Source organism: Elgaria multicarinata, chromosome 7 (genome assembly GCF_023053635.1).
Source record: "Elgaria multicarinata webbii isolate HBS135686 ecotype San Diego chromosome 7, rElgMul1.1.pri, whole genome shotgun sequence".
NCBI classification, from domain to species: Eukaryota; Metazoa; Chordata; class Lepidosauria; order Squamata; family Anguidae; genus Elgaria; species Elgaria multicarinata.
This window is the reverse complement of record NC_086177.1, coordinates 76462810-76487514: the sequence shown is the minus strand read 5'-3', so window position 1 is coordinate 76487514 and position 24705 is coordinate 76462810. Positions and strand designations below refer to the sequence as shown.

The 24705-nt window shown below is 43.7% G+C and overlaps 1 protein-coding gene across 2 annotated transcripts in view; it reads right to left on the bottom strand.

Moving 5' to 3' along the window:
• HNF4G (hepatocyte nuclear factor 4 gamma) overlaps nucleotides 1–24458 on the bottom strand; it is a 78091-nt gene extending 53633 nt beyond the window's left edge. The window contains exon 1 of one of the 2 annotated variants that reach the window (XM_063130853.1): nucleotides 24402–24458. The gene's annotated coding sequence lies outside the window, so the exon portion shown is untranslated. Of the gene's footprint in view, nucleotides 1–4592; nucleotides 4641–24401 lie in introns of those variants that run through there. The other variant, XM_063130854.1, reaches the window with a different exon arrangement.
• Nucleotides 24459–24705: the final 247 nt, after the last annotated feature.

Below are 24705 nucleotides of genomic sequence, written 5' to 3'. Positions count from 1 at the left end.
GGCCGGCTGGAGCTTTACCTGGAAGCAAGGCGGGGCACTAGTCAGCAGATGTTCAGCAGCTGGGGGAAAGAGACTGCAGAGCCCAGGCTCCTGCAGCCCCAAGGTCTTCTCTCCCCACTGCAAGCAGCAAGCACACCCCACCTTCCCCTGGCCGGCTGGAGCTTTACCTGGAAGCAAGGCGGGGCACTAGTCAGCAGATGTTCAGCAGCTGGGGGAAAGAGACTGCAGAGCCCAGGCTCCTGCAGCCCCAAGGTCTTCTCTCCCCACTGCAAGCAGCAAGCACACCCCACCTTCCCCTGGCCGGCTGGAGCTTTACCTGGAAGCAAGGCGGGGCACTAGTCAGCAGATGTTCAGCAGCTGGGGGAAAGAGACTGCAGAGCCCAGGCTCCTGCAGCCCCAAGGTCTTCTCTCCCCACTGCAAGCAGCAAGCACACCCCACCTTCCCCTGGCCGGCTGGAGCTTTACCTGGAAGCAAGGCGGGGCACTAGTCAGCAGATGTTCAGCAGCTGGGGGAAAGAGACTGCAGAGCCCAGGCTCCTGCAGCCCCAAGGTCTTCTCTCCCCACTGCAAGCAGCAAGCACACCCCACCTTCCCCTGGCCGGCTGGAGCTTTACCTGGAAGCAAGGCGGGGCACTAGTCAGCAGATGTTCAGCAGCTGGGGGAAAGAGACTGCAGAGCCCAGGCTCCTGCAGCCCCAAGGTCTTCTCTCCCCACTGCAAGCAGCAAATGCTTCATGTTATTTCCCCCCTTTCCAAAAGGTTGGAATACTTCTTCTTAGGCTTTGTCAGTGGCAGTAGGGGTTTCAAGCCAAAATATGCCAGTATTATTGCACATGTTTGTATATGTTGCCATGCCTCTTTTGCCTCTGACCCGCCCATCACAGGAATGTAGGCCCCTGAAAGCTTATCCAAAACTGAATTCAGCCCTTGAGTTGAAAGAGGTTTGACACCGTGCTGTACAAGAAAGGCATAGGCTGCTGGACACCTGAGTGTGGGATCCTTCCCTGCTATGGCATGCTGTGGTGTGGTAGAGGGGAAGTCTCTATATGCACAGCTCAATTAGTATATAGCACGTGGGACCTGGATTGAAACAAGTGGACACAGCTGCTCCCAATGTCTCTCTATGTACGCTAGGCAGGAACTGGTTTGCATCTGATCTTACTCAACATGGCAACTAAAGAAATGTTTTTAATTGGCTGCCACAAAATATTGTGCTACTGTTTAATAAACTCCATTGGCTAACGGTCTGCGTCCAAGACAAGTTCTAGGTTGTGAACCGCCCAGGGAGCTTCAGCTATTGGGCGGTATAAAAATGCAATAAATAAATAAATAGGTTCAGGTTTTGTGGGATTTGGATATTTAAAGGAAAGTTGAATGAAAAGGGTGTTAAAGGAATGCTAAAAGAGGATAAGGAGATTGCAGAGGAGCTGAATGAATTCTTTGTATCTTCATTTTGAAAGATGTAGGGCAGACATCTGCGCATAGGCATGGACATATCTCTGAATTTTGGCTTCTTATTATTCCAAACTTAAGTTTGGCCCATTCTGAACTTTGGAGTTGTTGTTTTTAAGTTCACATGAATATTTTTATGCATGTTTCTCCAAATACTTACATTTTATATGCAATTTTGCCTAATATGCATATTTTGTAAGCCATTTCCCCATTAATGATTTTAATGTTATTTTCATGAATATATACATCTTAGTTTGCACTTTCTCCATATAGACACATTTTTAATTCAGTTTTTTTTAATTGGAGAAGTCCTTTGCAAATTTCTGAGAAGTGCAGATTTTGAAGTATAATTGAGTTTTGTTTCAGGAGTGATGTATTTTATTTATATATTTATTTATTGCATTTATATCCCACCTTTTTTCCTCCAAGGAACCCAAGGCAGCATACATAATCCTCCTCTCCTCCATTCTATCCTCACAACAAAAACCCTGTGAGGTGGGTTGGGCTGAGAGCCTGTGACTGCCCCAAAGTCACCCAATGAGCTTCCATGGCCAAGTGGGGACTAGAACCCATATCTCCCAACTCCCAGTCCAACACTCTAGCCACTACACTAGACCCTTCAGTTGCTATGCCCTGATGGGTCATGTCACACACACCCAAAGGATACACCTGACTGGTTCAGATTTCTGTTACTCAAAAAGTAAAGAAAGAAAAATGATTTAAAATGATGTGCTGTGGAGTGGGCGTGCTGCTACTGCTGCATTTCTTTTTGCCAGCAGAGGGCTATTATTTGGGTGCAGCTTGCTTGTCACCTGATAGATGCCTTTCCCTATGTGGATTTTGACCCCCTCAAGCTGTGCTGCTTGAAAGAGGAAATCTGACCCATGGATTCTGTAATGAAACAGCTTTTCTCAAGTCACACAGATTCCACAGACTGCCGATCAGGTGTTGTTGTTGTTGTTTTTTAAAAAAAAACTTTCGGGGAAAATATGCAAATTTAGTTGTAGAAAAATATGTATTTTTTTTAAAAAAAAAAAGCTCAAAATGTGCATTTTCCCCATAAGCTAAAGCAAGAAAATGTGCATTTTGGGAGGAAATTTTGGCATTTTTGCAAGTGCAGAATTCTGTCAATATGAATTTGTGCAAATACAAATTTGTGGAAATTGGGGAAAAAATATGATTCCACCAATAAGTGGATGATGAAATGAAAGGCACCTGACAATCCACAAAGCACAGGCAGAACAGATTTTGCAAATTCCACATATCTCTAGTTGCTGCTCAAAGGGACAAAGAAGAGCATGCTGGGTTAGAGGGCTCCTCTCAGGCTCCTTGGAGGAGGTCTGTACTCACCCACTGGGCCTCTCTGCTCTTGCAGCAATCCAATCCCCCCTGCTGCACAAGAGATGTCTGCCTTTTGCCAGCAGCAGGGGAGGAGGAGGAGGAGGAGGAGATGACTCTGGCCTTTGCTAGACCTAACGCATATTCCAGTATGGAGGAGGGGTGATCTTGCGTTGTGAATAACACAAGATCCCGCCCTCATGTACACGTCAGGCAAGGCAACCTCAACAAGAGAGCCGTCGCGCCTGCCATTTTTAAAAAATACCTTTAAAGGGTCGGCTGCACACAAGCAGAGGAGCGATGAACAGTAAGGGTTTTTTTAAAAAAAATGATTCCCCCGCTCCCCCCACCCTGCCCCCAATGGGCACAGTGCTCCTGGGGAGCACTGTGCCCCATGCGCAGCTCCCGGCTTCACGCGAGTAATCGCGCAGAGCCAGGAAAAGCTGTGGAAATGGGCCACACACTCGCAGTCTCGGGCTAAGCTCGAGACTGTGGGAAAAAGCGGGGCCAAAGGGGTAGGATATATCCCGGGGCCAGGGAGGGTTGATCCCTGTCTGAGCCCGGGATCCCCTGTACGTCATCTGGACGCACAGGGACGATCCCAGGTATCATCCCTGGATGTTGCCTGGTCTAGCAAAGGCCTCTGTCACTCTTCCCGCCCCCCGCCCCCGAAACAAGTGTGTAGGGCTGGCTCACTGGCAGGGCAACAGGATTGGGGCTGCCAAAATTGTACCTTGCCTAGGAAAATACCTGGAGATGGCCCTTCTGGAAACTGAATTTTATCCATCCACAGCAGCCTCTTATATTCATGGAGCAGATTATCTACATGGGGAAAGCCATTTATAAGCACTATTTCACTATCTTGGCAAGGAGACATAATGATAGGATGGAAAAATCATACTAAATTATCCATCTATCTATCTATCAATATATACCTTCTATCTCCAAACACATTAGACAGTGTAGTAACAGCAACATTATTGTTTCTTTGCATAATGAAAATAAGGGGGAAAGAAAGCAATCATTTTAACAAGTGTTTATTTAACAACAACAGTGGCTTAAGCTTAATCCAGTTCAGATGGGTGTGTGTGTGTGTGTGTGTGTGTGTGTGTGTGTACACACCCTCCCTCCCTTTCATTTCCCTGCAAACTTGGTGATTTTATCTACCTCAACAACCAAGCTACTCTACCTTGTCATTTCAATTTTCACATATTTTCTGTTTGTGTATTAGTTCTATGATTCAACGAAATCTCATCTCTGCAAACCATTGCTATAAGCTACTGTCTGGAACAAAGCTCTTTCTAAAATTCAATCTCAAACAAAATGAAAAGAGGGAGTGGGGAGAGAAGCAAAAAAGAAAGAAAGAAATCACAAATGAGAAAGTGGACCACAACCAATCTTACGAGTCCCATTTTCGCAGGTTCTGCAAATTCTTTTTGATTCATCCACAACCCCGAGCTTCAAAAGCATGCAGCCACTTCTGCTACTGCAGAGTTAACGGCAACAAAAGGATTAAATATAATAAGATCTTCCAAGAAACACTGTAGATTGACGGAGCCAGTTGCTTGCTCAGCATCCAGCAATACTCAACCAGGGAGGAATGGAAATATAAAAGCAATGGGTTGGATCCAGACTTAAGTCATACTTAGAGATCCATTTATTTCAATGGGCATGCTGTAAGCATGACTACATCTAAGTCAAAGGTTACAAAATAAAAAAAAAGTATTTTAGTAAATATTTATTTTTTAGAATATTTCAAAGGTAATGTGAACAGCCGTCTCCCACCCAGGTCTCTCAACTCACTCATATCTTTCACTTCCCTCTCGATCCTTTTGACGTCTGCCAGTCCAGTAGTTAGGCAGTCTGCAGCAGCAGCTAGGGATGTAAGAGAAATTTGTTTCAGTTTGTTTTTGATCAGGATTTGCCCAGTTCACACCTCTTGGACCAAACATGAACTTGGACTCAATTTGCAGCCGAAGTCCATTCATTCCTGAGCTTGCAATGTGATTCGTGCACCCAAAAAATGCATTCAACAGCATGCATACATTTGAAAAAATGTGCATGAAAAACTATCATGCGTTTGAAAAATGTGCACAAATGCACTTTAATCAATGGGAGAAGAATCCGAACATTTCACTGATGTGCATGATTCATGTGTACATTTGGAAAAATATGCACAAAAATACCGCTGGATTTTCATTTGAAATGAAAACAGCAACCATACAATCTGATACAGATGAGTCCGAACGAACTTCTGGATGGAATTCAGAGAACTTCAGCATGCGGAGCACTGTCCTAGCCCCCCCCTTTTGGGTTCCCCATTAAAAGGAGCCATGAACAAAGCACAGGTCCAAATCTCATATAAATGACTCAATTCACACATAACAGCAGCAAACCATGGGTTAATTAATCCACAATATGCCAGGTTGTGTGGTGTGTGCATGCCACTGCTGTTTTGAAGACACAACCTCCGCTTGGCCTAATCGTAGGTTGCTCCATGACGTGCAAACCCAGACACTAAAGGTAATTCAGAGGTAAAACAACCCAAAGTAGCGTACGATTTGTAGGTTTGCCTCCATTACATGCGAATGGGCCCTCTGTCTCTGATGAAACTCCATATCCCTGACTTTTCCAAAGGGAGGGGGACTTCAGCCAACTCTGACATTGCATCAATCACTCCACCCTCCTGGAGTGCCATCTCTCCATAACCCCAGAGTCCCAATAAGCCCTTTCACCAGAGTTAGGCTGAGTGGAAGAAATATTACCTTTGTTTTCTTTCTTTTCTAAAGGCTTCCTGAAACTACTCACAAGTGGCACCTCAGACTAGCTATATAAAGTCCAGGATGGGTATTATTGTGCATGTAAAGAAAACAGGCTGTCAACAAAATTAGTTTGTGCTCATTTTCTACAGACTCCATCACCACATAATGAACTCTTAATGCAGAGACAACCAGGGCATCCTTTCCTAACATCAAAAGGAGATACCATTATCCATTTGAAGCAGAATAAAAATAACCGCTGGTAGAATAACACTTTTCTGTCTCTATCCTGGACATGGATTTGGCCCTTCCTACTCCAGAGCTGAATGGGAACTTGAGGGAAGTGACCCCACATTGCAGTGGGCTAATGGCTGGTCTGGGCTGGGGAGCAAGTTTCATGCCTTTTAAGGCAACACCACCTTCTTCCAGCTTCTGTGTACAAACGTGTGAGGCTAATTAGTTGACAACCTGGGGCTGAATAGGATTTGGGGGTGGGGAAGGCTAGGGTGGACTTTGACAGGCCTTGGGTACATGTCTTCGGCGTACCTCACACTCTTAGCAACAATGACTGACATAACTTTATTCAGTAAATTGGGTCATTTCATTTCGGTTACATCCGGAGGAGGGTGCGGCACCAAGGAGGTGTAAGAAGCTACCCTTGGGCCATGCAGGTGTCAGGACATTGCCATGATGACCAGTGGGGTGGGCTGAAGCAATCATTGGCCTCTTGGTCCACCTTATTGGTAAACAGGCAAGTAAAGAAACGGATTGACAACTGGTTGATCCAGTGCTTCAAGCCAGGGTGGTATCACCCAGATGGAGACAATGGATGACACCAGAAGTCTCCCAAGGTTAAGCAGACTGATCTTCTATATTATTGTTTGTCTCACTGAAGATCTAAGATCAGGCAAGTTTCTTTTTAAAAATAGTAATTTTAACATGTTGTTGTTATTGTTGTTATTTATCCTATCTGCTGTTCATCACTCCGAGATCTTGGATTTGAAGAAGTATACAAATATTGTAAATAAATAGGTTGTGACTCTTTGCCCAATTTATTTGTCTGGTGTCTTCAGAGTGATAATCACCATTTGGTAATACTTGATAGAAGAAGTCTCTAAGCAGAATTCTCAGTGAACTACCTAGAAGTTTTGCTTTCAGTCTCATGTCAAATAGTACTATGTATTTCAAAGAGTCCAAGTTGGTAAAGGTTTTCCTGTGTTGTAACAGGCACTATGAATTATTTCCTAGACAGACATTCCTGCACAAGCTCACTTCTCATGCCCAAAAGTGCATAAGATCATTTTGAAATTACAGCAATTACTCATATGGATAAAATGAAGGTGGAGGCGGGGGGAGAAAAATATTTAAATGGGTTTTTAGTTTCTACTAATACAATTTAGCCTCTGTAAATAAGGAAGAAGATATACCATCAAGTCATCCATCAGTTGTTTGCAAACCACCAGGAAAAGCTTTCTGGACCACAATGTGAAAACCTCTGATCTATTTATTCTGTAAATGTAAGCGCCTAGAGACCACCGGGCACATACACAGTTATCAAGATGCTGTGTGACGGGAAAAATAAAAATAAACATCCTAATGACACTGTATAACAGTATGTGGGTAAGGCATTTTACCCTTAAATTACATTACTAATGAGGTATATAAAGTGGCTCTAAATGGATTTAGGTCAAGCTGTAAGGCTGACCTTTTAGCAACTTATCGATTTTCAACAGTGATCTCGAATGTCATATACCAATAACAGAATTAAATGCTTCTCGTCAGCGGGGGGAGATAGGCCATTGACAATCTCATCTCACACATCAGCTTTCCATCCAGCTATGGATAATCTTAGATTTTTCAAATACAGAGCAGACATGCTCCTTTCTTCACCATCTTCGGAAACACCAAAACAATGCTCCAGGTCTAGTCAGGGATGAAAGGCCAACTTCCTGTAGGAAATAGAACTTCCGCAACCCTCTTGGAGAGTGTCGAGAGAAGGGACTTGTTTAAACAAGTCGGTGTTGAAGTCTTAGAAATGTGCTGGAAGCTACTGGATATTTTTGCCATACAAACTGTTTCCTGCATGAATTGGTTTTTGCCAGATTTGGATTTGTGATGCCAGCGTCTTCAGTGCTAATGCTGCAGCAGCAACAATCACACAGAGTAAGCAAGAGATGAGAAATTAAGTTATATATGTGCATTTGTCAACAAGCTCATAGATCCAGCACTAACCAAACAATATCCTGTCCCTATCCAATGGATGGGAGGGTAGCATTACTACAGGGAGTACCACATAATGATATTATGGACTGACTGTACACCAGAACAGAAATACTTTCACATGCTTCTGGACCATTTCCAAGTACAATTCAAAGGGCTGATGCGTATATTTAAAGCCCTATATGGCTCAGGACTCAGGTACCTGAAGGAATGCCTGCTCCCATACCAACCTATCCATGCACTTAAGTTACCTTTGCAGGCTGTGTTCCAGGCATCCCTACCAAAGACAGGGCCTTCTCAGTGGTGGAACCTTGTATGTACAACACGTTCCCTAGCGAGATTTGCCTAGCTTTAATATTGTCCAGCGCCAGGCAAAGACAGTGTTATTTTCCTAGGCTTTTTAATGCACTATTTAACACAATGCAACTTTTAGACATGGATTTTAGGAGTTTATCTTGATTTTGGAAACCATCCTATAAGCTTTGCTGGATGGTGAAATAAATAACATGAGAATATTACCATATGAATGTTGATAAAATGCAGTTGCCCTGTAATACGCTATGTGGAAGGTGAATAGTTGAATGGTAGTCTAGTTTGTTTCTCTTGTCATTGCTCTGTGTGTGTGTGTGTGTGTGTGTGTGTGTGTGTGTGTGTGTGTGTGTGTGTTTAGCCTCAGAGGGTAGTTGGTTTCTTATTTGATTACAATTAGCAATGGGTTGGAGCCCAGAGAAGATTAGCCAGATTCCAGGCTGCTTAGTATGTGGGCAGCTCAGAACAACAGGACATATTAATATACAAGAGATCCACTTGCTGGACTCTCAGCCAAGTTTCTAAGAGACTGAAAACACCCACTGTACAAAATCCACTTTTTACTATTTTACCTGCATCAAAGCCTCCCTAAAGAGAACAAGAATTGACAGATTCAACCATCAAATAAAAAATGCAAGGCCTCTCTGACTTCTGCATGATTTAATAAAAATATTGCACAACATTTCAGCCAGGATTTTTGCCTGCTTCTTAAGGAGAAATTGTCACAAAGTAGCTTTGCCTACAAGGGTTTGGGGAGGAGATGGATAATACCAACTAGAGATACCCATTCTTCTTTTTAATTATTAGGATCGTCCACTGAAGCTGGAGACAGTTAATAGGGTGTGTCCCCACCTCTAGGTGCTAAAGGTGGTATCATAGAAGCAACATTGCCCATAGTACATACAATTATCTCATTATCACATTGGACATAGATTTGTAGTGTATCTAACCCCTGCAAAAAAAAAAAAAAAAACCTGTTTGACCATAGGTACTCCAGGCTGATTCAGAATGATTCAGGTTGGATCGGGTCTGATGTATTTCAGAGCAGTTTAGACTGATCCCACCGTGCAAGTTTAGACTGATCCCCCTGCTCCTTACCTGGACCCATGATTAGTGCCCGCAGCCACCCACACCTCTTCACAGGAGTCACCATTTTTAAAATGGCAGGGGGCTCACACAGTGGGGGAAGCATGAGCGGGGAACAAGTTCTGCAAGCCCTCTGTCCCTTACCTGGACCTGCCATGAGCATCCACAGCTGTACAGGCCCCTTCAAGGGAGTCACCATTTTAAAAATGGTGACTCCCTTGATGAGGCCCAAACGGCTATGAGTGCTCACAAAACAGGGTGCTCAGCAGGCACCCAGGGAAGCTGGGCATTGTCTGTCTGGTCCATCAGATGTCCGAATAATTTGGACATCCAAATCTCGCTACAGATCCAGAGCAGGATGGATCCAGGCCAAGGTGGATAGCGGCCAGTTCGGAAGTTCTGAATCGGCCTCTGAAGCAGATAGTGGGATCTGTGCATAGCCCTAGTCTGTACTCAAAGGGCAATGATGCTTCCATCATAACACTTTGAACTCTCTTTCTCTTTTTTTAAATGGTCTGACTGCGGCATAACTATATATATATATAATATATATATATATATATATTAATTTGACCCCTAAGTAAGTAGGCCTTTTTTCATAGATCCTTGAGACAAATTGTCTTTACAACCCACTCGCTACAGCTTGTCAATATTCTTAGAAGGTTTCTGACTCAGACTAAGTCCTGAATCCAATATTTTGGAACATGCAGTAGCTTCCCAAGCTACGTTTTCAAGCCTAACAATGATCAAGGCCACTCCTCAGGATACATTTTGTAAACTAGAATAAGATCCCGAGGGTAGGGGGCACTTATTAATGTGAGTTAGTTGAGAAGTAGAATGTATAGCTAAGAAATAAGAGGAATGTTATGTTCTGTATGTGTATGATTTATCATGTGTTTAATAATAATAATAATAATAATAATAATAATAATAATAATAATAATAATAATGCAGGAATCCAGCTATAGAAGTGGTTAGATGCTGGCTGGGGCATGCTGAGACTGAGAATTGTAATCCAAAACATCTGGAGGACATCAGGTTCAGGAAGGCCAGGAAAAGGAGATTGCAGAGAAGCTGAATGCATTCTTTGCATCTGTCTTTGCTACAGGAGGGGAGTATGAAGAACTGAGGCAAACGGTGGTAACAACAGATGATGTTCCAGACCGGGTGGGGTGGGGTGGATAGCACATGGCCCACAAATCCTCCCCTGGCTTTTCTTTCTTTCTTTTTTGCAGACCCAGCACCCTCCCACCCCAATTTGTCACCAAAATTCAGAAGCGTTCAAAGAAGCAGCAATTTTACTGTTCAACAAGGCACGCTCCCCATAGGCATCAGAGAGACAATTCTGCTTTAAAACATGGTGTGAAGTTCCTGTGCGCCTTATTTAACGGCAAAATCATATATTTTTCACTGCTGCCCTGCCACCAAATTTCAGTGGCAAATTCAGCAGCATGATGGCAATTTGAGGCAGGGTGCAGCCCCCACTGGCAAATTGGCCCCTAGAGTGATGGACATTGCCCACCCTTCTCCTAGATCTTATTGACAAATTGAAAACAAACAAGTCACCATGTCCAGATGGTATCCATCAGAGAGTACTTAAAGACTCAAAGGTGAAATTGCTGGTGTTCTAACAAAAATATGTAAAAGATCTCTAAGCTTAGCATTCTCTGCCAATTGCTGTGGCAGAGAACGAGAAAGTGGACAATGCAACACCAATCTTCAAAAAGGGGCCCAGAGGGTCCAGACAACTGCAGGACAGTTAGTTTAATGTCTGTTCCAAGTACATAGATGGAAAGGTGCTATTAAATATAGAACTATCAAACATATAGAAGGTTAAGTCTTGCTGAAGAAGAATCAGCATTGCTTCTACAAAGGTAAGCACTGACTCAATGTAGCATGAAAAATGGTCCTCAGTCATTTTCATCAGTGAGCAACTTCTGTCCATAATGAGCAGTTCTTTCCAAGCATTTTATGCATTCACCATATGTTGTACGGTGGACGAATGAAACAAGTTCACCACTCCACCACTCATACAATGTCGCATCTGATGTGGACACACTACATGAATGCCCAGTTTGCACTGCCGCTCCCTGGCCCCCATATATAGGGGAAGAACCACACTAATCAGCCTTCCATGTACTGAAGGGGAGCTGTGACTTGAAGTTGACAACATCCCTGAAAGTTGACAACATTCTTCCGTGCCACACACCTTTGTGAGGGACAGATGGTGTCATGAACCTTGGGGCAGGGAATGCCACACTACTGACCGACAGCAGCTTTCCAGAGTTTTCAGACAGGAGTTTTTCCTAGCCCAAGATGAAGAAGTTGGGGATAGAACGTGGGACTTTATGTATGTAAAGAAGAGGCTCTACAGTTTTTCCTCCTCCAAAGGACAGCGGCCTTTCGGCAACTTCTAAAGGTTGCCAATCATGTGGAATAGTGTCTTGAGCTACAAGCAGCCCTGGATTAAGACTGAAACAACTGGGCATGTTTAGTCTGGAGAAGAGAAGATTGAGGGGAGATATCATAGCACTCTTCAAATACGTGAAAGGTTGTCACACAGAGGAGGGCCAGGATCTCTTCTCAATCCTCCCAGAGTGCAGGACACGGAATAATGGACTCAAGTTAAAGGAAGCCAGATTCCGGCTGGACATCAGGAAAAACTTCCTGACTGTTAGAGCAGTATGACAATGGAACCAGTTACCTGGGGAGGTTGTGGGCTCTCCCACACTAGAGGCATTCAAGAGGCAACTGGACAACCATCTGTCAGGTATGCTTTAGGGTGGATTCCTGCATTGAGCAGGGGGTTGGACTCAATGGCCTTTAGGCCCCTTTCCAACTGTACTATTCTATGATTCTATGATTCTATAATTAACCTTTAAGCAATATAAACACATGCTTGGGGCACCACAGAGTACTGGCACCATAGCTGTAGCCATAAAATTTTAAGGAATTCCAGATTAAAAATCATTTTCAATTAATTTTTGCATTTGCATTTTCCCCTTATAACAGTTTTATTAAAAAAAAATGTATAAAACAGTGATGAAAATTTGAATTTTTTTTCTGTTGCCCTAATTATACGTAAGTAATTGGCTTATATTGCTTGCTGTTATTTAGTGTTAAATAAATATAATAAAAACAGTTTATATTTAATATAGTTGTGTGTTCTGGCATGGGGGATGGCCTTGAAGAAAACTGAGTTTCTAATGTCTTATTTCACCTTCAGCACTTATTGAGCCTTAATGTCCTGCCAGCTAAGCAATGGAAGGGCCAAGGGGGCACCATTATTGGGCTGTGCTTAGGGCATCAGCTGGCCTTAATCCAAGCCTGGCTACAAGGCTAATAGTGGGGTTTTCTTTAATTGTTTACAAAAGGGTGACAGAGAGATAGATAATAAGATGTTGGGATGGAAGGGAGAAGGGAGTAAGATGTTCAAAGTTTATTTTAAAGCAGCAGCATCCATTTTCGGGCCTGATGGCTGAAAAGTGGAATTGCCAGAGTGGTGTAGTTGTTAGCTCACTGGGTGATTTGGGGGCAGTCACCGACTCTCAGCCTAACCAACTCACAGGATTGCTGTGAGGATAAAATCAAGAGGAGGAGGACCATGTAGGTGCATTAGATTCACTGCAAGAAGGAAAAAGGCAGGATAAGAATATAAATAAATAAACCTAAAAACTAAACTTAAATAAAATTCAAAAGAGCAAACCTAAATTACATGAGTTTTCTCTGGATTTTGCCTATTGCCATGTATGAAGGTTACTTGTAGCACAGTGTCACCGGTTCCAGACTCCCCACATCAGCTTGCCTCTTGTTCTGGCATACTCAACATTAACAGAGATGCCAAAAGTAACACAATGGCCACACGCATTTAAAAGGAAGAGGTTTGTAGACTGGTTATATTACAGGAAGTTTGCTGTCTGAAGTACAATATGGGTGGGTGGGTTCATGTCTGCAAAGAGAAATTTGGGTGTTTTTTTAAAAACACACACACACAAAAAAAAAACTATATCATAAACAAGGCTCCCCACCACCACTAAAAAAGTAGCCATGTTAGACATAAGAAAAATTCTAATAATCCATATGGTATAATATGTTTATAAGGCACATTTTGGTGATCTTTGATTTGGTCTAATGAAAGTATTACAAAATGGATTTAAAACTTGTCCAATTATTGTATTTGGAATTTATGGAGGAATTTATGGAGGTGGGGTTAATAGCCAATTGGTTATTGTTAATCCCCCAAAAGGATGAAGATGGGGGAAGCATCCTGGTCTCTCAAAGGCTGCTGGCTATCGGAGCTGTAATGAACATCAGGCTTTAAAAATCCTAAAATTGTTGCAAGCCCACTAAGAACCAAAGCAGATGTTACTTTAAATGTGTGTCTAGCAACTACATCTTTCCCCCTATGTCAGCAGGCCTGATCCAGGTTTTAAAATCTCTCTCCCCCCTTCCCAAATTCTAGGACCCTGATCTGGATCCAGGACCCTGCATCTACTCGGGAGTAAAAACAAAAGAAGGCTTACCTGCTAGAGAGCGATTTAAAGTAATGTCTGTTTTGGCCCAAAGAAATCCTTCCCTGTTAACTTACAGGGTAGTGAGTCATGGAGTCTGGTCTAAAGTTCCCTCCACACTTTCTCCTGAGGAGTTACAAAGGGCAGGCAGCTTGCCCATAGTATTTTAAAATCTCAAGGGCTGCCATGTCATGTTGTGAAGGAAATCTCATACAATTCATCACCCAAGTTGGAGGAAAATAGTTTGAAGCTCAAAAATAATGAATTCTGTCATTTCCAATAGAAGTGTGAAGGGAGAATTATGAATGAACCTTTTAAAAATACGTGTGTGGAGGGAGATTGCCCTTCTACGAAATGAAAGCAGCACGCTTGTGTTTAAATGGCCCAATCCTGGATCCGAGACCTTTCGCTTTCAATTAACTTAAATTGACAATTGGAAAAGATTTGAAAATGTAGCTCGGCTCTTGCAGTTTGATAGATTTCAGCTTTGACATTATACGTGTTATTCCAACCCAAATTTAACTTGAAAAAAAATATGAACATGTAAAGTGAAAAACCTGATTCAATCCCAGCTGTTGAGGCATATTTTAAAATACCTCAAAAGTGACCCCAAATTTAGCACAATTTGGGTTTTTGATGCTCTCAATTATTTCAGCTGTGCTCTTACATCTTTACATTGATGAAATGATTCACTGTCCAATCCTATGGGTATTTACTCAGAATTAAGTCCTATATTGTTCAATGGGGCTTATTCCCATTTATCCTGCATCAAATTTCAACCTTAGTTTTAAACTAACATTAATATAATATAATATAATATAATATAATATAATATAATATAAAGAGAGTGCAATATGCGCTTCTTAAGTTACAGCAACATGTTACCAAGATAATTTTCTAGGAGAATGTAGCCTCATAAGAGAAATTATAAATTTCATGTTTATGATAAGTTGCATCTATCACCAAAAGAACAGCATTCCTTACTTCCTATTTAGGTTCTGCATAAGCACTGAAATAATGCAGCTATCAAAAACAATAAATCAAGCAGCAACAAGAACTGGTTTCATATAACACATCCAGGATATGCAACCCTGCTTACATTTCATGCTTAGTGTCACCTTAATCGGGAATCTCTTTACCTGCTTTTCAACTTTTTGGGGATGCAAGGCAAGGTTTCTGTTCAGCTGATTGGTTCAGTTAGACAAGGTGTCAAAAAGAAATTCATCATCAGATCTTTACAATTATATATCTACCTGTAAAATTACCATTCATACTACCAAAAAATTAGATCAATCATGTAATTTGCTTTCACAAAGTCTAACACTGAAATCTTAAGTATCGTTCCTTGACCTAAGTCCCATTCAACTCATTGGGACTTAAATTATACATAAAAAATGTGTAATCAGCTTGTTAAAATTCTTTCAGCTGCTGATCATAATCTTGGCAACTATAAGGAAGAAAAGTGCCATTTCTGTACAAAATTTAAACCACTTTTAGCTCTTGGAGATACAAAGACCTCTTTGTACATACTTTAAAATACAACGAAGTGCAGGTTTGCATATATTTTGACACATTTTTAAAACAAACAAGTTTATTTTGCATACACACTATCCTCAATAGTATCTCCCTACTATTAATCACCACCCATTAAAAAGGACATGCAAACATGTACTAAATATAAACTGAGCGTGTCCCAGAGTTATCTGCCACTACTTGACTTTGAATTGCCGGGTCAAAAGTATACAACAGCATCTGACACATCACTTAGGGAGCAATCCAGATCCATTAAAATCAATAGAAGCTTTGCTACTGATCTTAGTATGTTGCAGGTAGGGTGTTGTTGTTTTTTGTAATTATTTGCAATTATAATTGAGGGTTTTAATGGAATTGTTTTATATGTTATTGTAAAGCGCCTCAATGCCAGAAATGGTGAGGCGGCGCTATAAAAATGCTTTAAATAATAAATAATAAATAAATTATAACAAAACAAAACAACATGAGGGGGCAGCAACACAACCATAAAACAATACAAAACAAAAAAGCATGTACATTTACAATAACTATTCACAACTCCATTAATAAGACAGAGAGATGCCTGCATAACTTTTGTTCTTGAAAACTCTGTGATGATTGTGGATATTCATGAGTTTTTAAATTATATTCTGGAGATGTGGAGATTAGCAGATTGGACAACAGAAGTGGACTTTGAGAGACCTAAGAGTTGCAAAGAGACTCATATTTCAATCCTGGAAGGATACACCCACATTATTCAATGGTTGGAAGATCTTACTGCTGTTGCTGCATTTCATCTGGATACTTATTTAGATATTTTGACAACTTATATTAATGTATATACTTGATAGTGTATATATTTGATAGTTGTATTGGTCCAGCACTCTGCAAGGATGACTTGTACCACGTAATGTGGCTGGCAGATAGTGGACAACTCCCCCAATCCGCTCCCTGTTGTTCCTTCAAAAAAAAAAACAGAAAACAGAACTGTATACAATTCTGGTGGTGTGGGATGCATATTGTTTGGCATAGACCTGATATAAATCATACCTGAGCTTGAACTGTCCATATAGTTGTTAATAAACAGCCTCTCAAAATTCTCCACCCTATTTGTGAGCAGAGAAATTGGAGGGACCATTTCACCAACATTCTCCAGGGGAGAAAAAATTCTCCAACAGTTTGTAAAAGTGCAGCTCACCATCAGCAGTGGCTGTAGAACAGCTGCTTCTTTTTTCCTAAGGGTTTTGGGGTTTTGCACTGCCACTGCAAGTGGCAACAACAACTGTGTTTCGATCCTGGACCCCATTTTGCATCCTCCGCAATGCTCCATACCTGGTGTTGTTCTCTGGGGCATTGTATTCCTGTGAGGGTAGGGGATGAAGCCACCCACCACCCAAAAAATGGTGGAGAAAATTCTGCAAATTGGCCTTCTATTTTGGGGTGGGGGGAGAAATAAGAAAAATCTCAGAACTTTTATAAGGAAAAAAAAAGTATTCTGAGAAATTTTGGCGCAACTCTGTCTTTCTGCATTCTGCCCTTTCCCCAGGGTCTCCCAACTTTACATTTCTGAAAGGTAATCGTGGATACATCTTGTCATTAATGCAGATGCTTATAATACTGCTCCTTCTCTGCAAGCCCTGTAGTAGGTGTGAGAGGGAATAGTGTAATGCCCAGCTCTAGTAAAGAGGTGGAGCTAGTGCTGTGCCAAAATCTGTCCACTCATTTCCCAAAAGTTTTATTTCCCTGTGATAGAGGCTTCTGTTTTTCTCTCATTCTCAGAGCGCTTTGGGATTTCTTTTGGTGTTATTTTTTAGCTTATTTTATGATTGATTTCAGTTGAAATTTCCCAATGCTCAAAACAGTCAGACAACGGAACCAATTCAGGGCTTCTGTCCTGAAAGGTGGCCAAGAAATATAGCCTAGGGAAGGGGTGGGGCCACCATCACCGGAGGTATTCAAACGAAGATTGGACAGCCATCTACCGGGGTACTTTAAACTGGATTCCTGCAGTGAGCAAAGGGCTGGAGTCAATGGCTTAAATGTCTCTTCCAACTCTATGATCCATTGTGAGGTGACCAAGGGTGATGTGGTATTATTTTTCTATTAGTCATATAGAGCAGTATGACAATGGAATCAGTTACCTAGGGAGGTTGTGGGCCCTCCCACACTAGAGGCCTTCAAGAGGCAGCTGGACAACCATCTGTCAGAGATGCTTTAGGGTGGATTCCTGCACTTAGCAGGGGGTTGGACTCGATGGCCTTGTAGGCCCCTTCCAACTCTGCTATTCTATGATTCTATGATCCCTCTATCACTCTGCAGCCACCCTGGCTGCCCACACTTCCTGATCTGAAAATGCCCCATGAAGGAGTTTTTTCATGACATCTTCCCCTGGTCTTCAACTGAAGTGCAGGAAGGCTGGGAGGCCACTGGAGGCATGATTGTACAATGAAAGACAGGACACTCACAGAGGCTACTCAACTACCTCATAAATAAAGTAAGCACAAGAACCCTGAACCCCTCCCATGAGAATTTCTCTGAGATGTTGAATGAGAAAAAATGTGGAAGACATTTTTAGCACAGCACTACCTGTTCAGACAAGATGGCATGCCTTTTTAAGCAGCGTGTTCCAGACCTGATCAGCAACTGCAGTTAGGAATTCTGCAGTTTTATGCAACTGTATTAGGCACACACCGTGAAAGAAAAGAGGAGGTGTTCCTAGAAAGTAGATAGGCACAGTTAGATTTACACATGCACCATCGTGTCACTGTGGCCTTAGCTAGACCTAAGGATTATCCCAGGCAAATGGAGGGCTCGTCCCTGCCTGCTCCGGGTATCCCCTGTGTGTCATTTGGATGTACAGAGATGATCCTGGGACGATCCTGGGATATAGGCCTGGTTTAGCCATGGCCTAAGTTATCCGTTAGCTGCATTGAGGGTCAAAAGGAGCCAAGTTCTAAATCAGCATTTGTCTTTATTTCCAGTATTCAGTTTCAGGTTTTCTGTTAAGTTCCATCCAAGAGCAAAAACACAGTTGCTCTTTCCATTGACTTTCTTTGAAGATAAGAACATAACAAGAGCCCTGCTGCATCAGACCAAAGGCCTTTCTATTTGAGAATTCTGTTCCCTTGGTGGCCAGCTGGAATGCCTTTGGGAAGCTCACATGAGCACATTAGCAATCTCTTGCTTCTTTTACACAGCAAGTGGTATACAGAAGTATACTGTCTCTGATACTGAACCCCAGTGGAGGCTGGTGGCTCCGAAGGCAGTAGGGTCGTGAATCTGCTCTTAATTTCAGTCAGAACCAGTCAGACCTCTAAAAGAGCTTGGAGATGCAGCTTAGGGGGTTCCTTTAGAGCAGTGGTCTTCAACTGGTGGGTCACCACCCAAAAGTGGCTTGCATGATGAGTCCAGATGGGTCACAGCAAAGCTGTTGCCACCATGTTGGGCATGGAGAAAATTGTGAAAGTGGGGCCCATGTTGCAGATTGGGAGTCCGCAGTGGGTCTCAAGTCTGGACCAGTCAAGTCTGGATCACTTTAGAGGTGATCAGACTGAAACTCGGAGCAGCCTCCACTGCTGGACCCTATCCAAACTGCCAGTTTCTTTCACGCCTCCATCCTGCTGCTTTTACAATGACTTCCTCCTATAACAGCTTCCCTCTTTTATCCCCTTCTTCTTTGTTGTTGTTGTTGATGATGATGATGATGATTAAAAAATATTAGTTTTGTTCTTTAATCAACTCCTGCTGCCAGACCTGGCTATGCAATGCAGCCATGGCACAGGGCGTTCAAGCAAAGAGGCTTGAACACCTCTTTGCTTGAGGTGTGAAAGTTGGCAGACCCTCCGGCATGTCCCAAACCCACAGTTTGAGAAACACTGTGGTAGAAGCAACATTCAAACCATGGATTTCCTGCTTCATGGCTAAGGATGCAATCCTTTGCACGGTAAATTTATTGTGCCATAAATTTGTTAGGCCTAATACAATCCCATGCCCATTTACATAGGAATAAGCTATGTAGGAATATGCCTATTTACATAGGAATAAGCTCCACTGAACTCAACTGGACTTACTTCAGAGTAGGGGGTCTTAGTCACTATGCTACAGTAGGGTGACAGGGCTCCTGTATCTTTAACAGTTGAATAGAAAAGAGAATTTCAGCAGGTGTCATTCGTAGGCATGCAGCACCTGGTGAAATTCCCTCTTCATCATAACAGTTAAAGCTGCAGGAGTCCTGCCTTCTTTTGTATCTGGTCAAGAGGGCAGGGCTCCTGCAGCTTTAGCTGTTGTGATGAAGAGGGAATTTCACCAGGTGCTGCATGCCTACAAATGACACCTGCTGAAATTCCCTTTTCTGTACAACTGTTAAAGAGAGCTTCAGCTATTGGGCTGTATGAAAATGTAATAAATAAATAAATAAATAAATACAGGAGCCCTGTCCTCCTTTCCATATGGTCACCTACATAAGCTAAACCAGAGATGCAGGATTTCAGGCCAGGGAGCCAAATCCAGCCATCTAGGGGTCCCCAGGAAGCCACAATCCACTGTCCTGCTATCCCCTCCTTTCCCTCCACCACCAATTATTTGGTTGTATCCTGCCTTTTGTTCATTCTTTCCCCATTCTGAAAGACTGAAATGAAATACCCCCCACTACAATTCTATGAGCCACTAAAATGAAAGGCAACATTCCGAACAAGATAACTGCATTGGGATCTTGTCCTACACCTGATTTTTTTAATGTGTATGAGGTGTGCCTCAGGCAGAGCTGCCATGCATCTGTGAGACAGGAAGAAAGAGACAGGGGATTGAGTACCAGGCAATGAAAACAGCATTTTTAACTGGGTTTTTTCTTCTTCTCCTCCTCAAAGCTGCAGAGCGACAGAGGAATTATGGGAAGTATGGAGCAGGTTACAAAAGAGCATTTTAAGTGCTTTCCACCTTAACTCCCTTTATACACATAAAAAAGGGAGTAAAAGAGAATGGTATGATCAATAAAATGTTCACAATACTCTCCCCATACCTGGCTTTAGCTGAATATTTCATGGTTTGTTGTTTCCTTTTTTTATATTGCGTGAAATGCAAAATCATATTTTAAGGCTATAATTCTACTTCTACTTCCCTAGGAGCAAACCCCAATGAACATAGTAGGACCTACATCTGAGTGGTCATGCACAGGATTGTGCTGCAAAATGTATCTAAGAAAGCATTACAACTTCAGGTTTCCATCACCACCACCACCACCACCACCACCACCACATAACTTAGAATCCTTTCCTAAAATTGGGAAAGCTGGAATTTCCCCCTCCTCTAGGGACAGAAGCAGCTTTGGTAAGCAGGCTGAGGACTAGGAATTGGTCATAGCAGCTAGGGAAGGGAAGGACCAATGGGTCCAGAGGCAATATGGTTAAAAGTGAGAGGCGATCCAAAGGGGGAGGCAGGTTGTTGTTATTGTTGTTGTTATCATTATTATTATTATTAAAGAAGGGCGTAAAGCAGGGCTGGGCAACCTGTGCCCGTCCAGGTGTTTTGGCCTACAACTCCCATGATCCTTCACTAGGGTGACCATATGAAAAGGAGGACAGGGCTCCTGAATCTTTAACAGTTGTATTGAAAAGGGAACTTCAGCAGGAGTCATTTGTATATATGGGGAACCTGATGAAATTTCCTCTTCATCACAACAGTTAAAGCTGCAGACACCCGGCCCTCTTTTAAATCTGGTCACTCTAGTATAGCTAGAGTGCACTTTAACTGTTGTGATGAAGAGGGAATTTCACCAGGTTCTCCATATATACAAATGACACCTGCTGAAATTCCCTTTTCTATGCAACTGTTAAAGATACAGGAGCCCTGTCCTCCTTCCCATAGGGTCACCCTAACAAAACATCTGCAGGGCCACAAGTTGCCCTAATGTAAAGCCAGTTTTATGAAATGGTTAAGGTGTTGAACTAAAATGGGTGTAGAAATATTTGGGGCTGGATTGCACCACACCCCATGGTCCTGATGACATTAGGGGGCATAGTGGGGGTGCCATACAAGGGGTTTCCTCCAGGGGGCAGGCCTTGGAGCCTAAGCCTTGCCCCCTATAGGAACCCCCCAAAATGGATGGGCTGGATTGGGCTGCCCTGTGGGGCAAATTAGGCCCATGGGCCAAAGGTTCTGAACCCCTAATCTAGACCCTGAAGGACCTGGGTTGAAATCGTTGCTCATCTATGAAGCTCACTGAGCTATGAAGCTCACTTGGCCAATCACCATTACTCACCTAACCTCCCTCACAGGGTAGTTGTGAGGAGAACATTGCCAGGGAAAGAACCATGCAAGGTACTCTGAGCTCCTTAGAGGAAAGGTGGAATCAAAATGTAAAGTAGTCAATGGACTAAAAAAAGGAAGGAAAGGGCAGAGGACAGAATGAGAACTACAGCAAGCAAATGCTAATAAGACAGTGGGCTCCAAAGAAACATGTCCATGCTTCTTTGGAGCCTTCTTTGGAGCAAGGCAGGCCCGACATACAGACTGACCAAGGCCTTAGCTAGACCTAAGGTTTATCCCGGGATCATCCCGGGGTCGTCCCTCCATGCTCCCGGGATATCCTGTGTGTCATTTACATGGTCAGGGATGACCTCAGGACGTTCCCGGGATAAACCTTAGGTCTAGCTAAGGCCTAAGAGACATGATGTTTAAAGGAAGTGGAATAAAGAAGATGGTGGGCTGGAAAGCAGGAGCCACAGAACAAGTACAGTCATAATCAGGAACAAAGGTGGCCAGTGGCAAAGCACAGGGCTGTCCCTTCAATGACTCAAGTGCGGAGCGAAGGCTCACAGGGATGCTGTGCCAGCCATTTTTATTAGCAGGGACAATGTCATCTGCCTCAACCACCCCTCGGACTTCTCTATTCCCTCTGAGCTTAGCTGCAATCATCACAGTTGTGGGATGGGAGGGGGATGAATTTTCCCAGCAACAATCTGTTGTTCCTGTTGTAATGCAAAGGACTTGGGGATGAACACCCATTTGCTTTACCAAAGACCTGCCCTGGTGGACATGAAAACCACTAGAACTGGTTTGTCGATACGGATCAATGCAGCTACAAGAGTTTTTGGACTCTCCTTGGTGGTGTGGCTATGGAGGCTGTCACAACCACACCTCCCACACCAGCCACATGCCCCAGGTGTCACATGATCTGCGTCAGCTGGAAACACCTCTTTCTACACATGGTTAGTTTCCAATATGGGGACAGGACCCCTGGTCAGTTAGGATTCCCATTCTCCATGGAAAAACATAGGAGAGGACCACTTCAGTCCAAAGCTGATTACCTGTCAGCTGCAGGCATGGCCTGCCATCATTGAGGGGCAGGGCTACTCACACATTCCAGCTGGCCTCTCCCTGTGTTGAAATGCCTGGGCAGGGCTTAGGTCTACTATAGCTGTACAGCATAGGCAGGAGGGAAGTGAATAGGGAAGGGAGATTTGGAAGACTGTGGACCAGGAACATATAATGCTAGGAACATAGGAACCTTCCTTAAATGGGGTCCGATTATTAGTCCAAGTAGCCCAGTATTGTCTATTCAGGCAGTGCGGGTATGTGGCCTGCAATGGGGGGCTGGATATTGCCCTCAGACTACCCAAAATTGCCCAATTCCTCTTGAAGAGTCACACAACATAGGAAGTCAGCCACTGCCAGGCATGACTTCTGTTGCCAATGAATCACAATGACTTGACAATCATAAAGGGGACCTTGGGACACCCTAACCTACCTCACAGGGTTGTTGTAGGAATAAAATGGGGGAAGGCTATGTACATTGTTTTGAATGGCTTGGATTTAATACCGTAATGTGCTTTTACTGCTTTATGTATTATTGCTTTTATTTTAATTATTGTACACACTTGTTGAATTGTGGTGACATTTGTGGAAAGATGGCATAAAGAAGTGATGGGGAAGGAGGTTGTTAGGGGCTGCAGGCTTCTAGCTGTAACCACATGTGGCAGCACAGAGTCGTAGGGATTGTTTTAAATTTCTTGGCTGGTCGACATAGTTGGCCACTGAAAATCCCATACTTTAAAACAAAACAAAAAGTCTACAGCATTTTTAACCCACTCTTTAGCCAAAATGGCTCCCAGAGTGACTTACAAATACCAGCAGTAACATTGAGGACTGGAGCCAAAATGGAGCACTGAACAAAAAAATAGAGAGAAGTATCCCAGTCTTCAGTGGAACCCTGAACTTTGCAGAAGTATGAAGGAAAACAATTCTTTAAAAAAAAAAACTGAAGGGGAAAACGCCCACACAACCTTACCCTAAAACAGCGCAGTGAGGACTGAGTATACTTAGTAAACATAGAACAGGAAAACAGAAACTGAGGTAGGGGTGTAATGGAGTATTCTACGGAGTGGTGTGGCTGCCTCTCAGAACCCTGAATATGAGAACTCCTGTTAGAAAGCGGATTTTGTCCCAGGTGTTGCGTCTGTTGTGGATATAAGCACGAGGTCCTATCCCTGATAGTGGGTCCCGCCTTGAATATGGAATTCCTGGAAGTATGGCGCAGCCTCCTCGCAGTTCTCAGAGCAGTAGTTTGTCTTGCAGTGCTTTGATCAACAACGATGAGCACATACACCTCTCCTTGCTTATCTGGACTGAGCCCTGCCGAAGTCAACTCAAGCGTTTTCTTTCTGGAGAAACCACGCCCACCGGAAGGGAAGATCAAGGAAAGGGCTCCTGATAGGGGAGGAGGGGGCAGGGCTGTGCGTGCGAGTTTCTCTTTCAAACTTCTGCTTTTGCGAACCGGGCGTCGGCAAACAGCGGCAGAAAGTTACTTCAATATAACTGGGTGGGGAAACAAGCCTCGGCTAGAAGGCATGGGATTAGCGTGGGTGGGTGGGACGGAGGGCAGGCAAGCCTTTTCTAAGGCAAACATTAGCCCGATAGGCAAGTGCCGAAAGAGCGAGCGAGCGAGGCCGCGTGAAGAAGCCCTTTCAGGCAGTGGCCACAGCGACAGCCCGTTTAAGGCAGGGGGAGGCCCTGGCCCGGGCAAGGCAGGCACGTGACGCCCAGCCCAGAAGCCATTGCTCTCCCCACCCTGTCGCCGTAGACCCGCTTGGCGCGTGGCTCGCCAGCAGCAGCGAGCTCTCCGCCTCGGAAGCACCCAGGGCGGCCCTTCTCCCGGGCGACGCGCCGCTCCGTCTCCCTAGAGGCGCCGCACCTCGCACCCCACCCCAGCTGAAGCTTACCTGCCTGCCTGCCGCCGAGTGGAGCGGGCGTCGCTCCGGTGACCGCTGGCGACGAGGACCCCGCTCAGCGGCGGCCGCGGAACATCCGCGCGCCTCGTCCTCCCCCTGCCCAGACTAGCGCAGTACCCCGCGCCGGCTTCGGTTCTTGCCTCTGGCTCGCCTGGCGTCTTAGAACAGATGCCCCGGAGGGGGATGGATTCAGTTTGCTCAATGGCGGCGGGGCAAGAAGGCAGAGAGCCCCAGCGGCATCAGATCGATTTACTAAACAAACTGAAACGTGGGTGGGGATGTTAAACAGTAACCA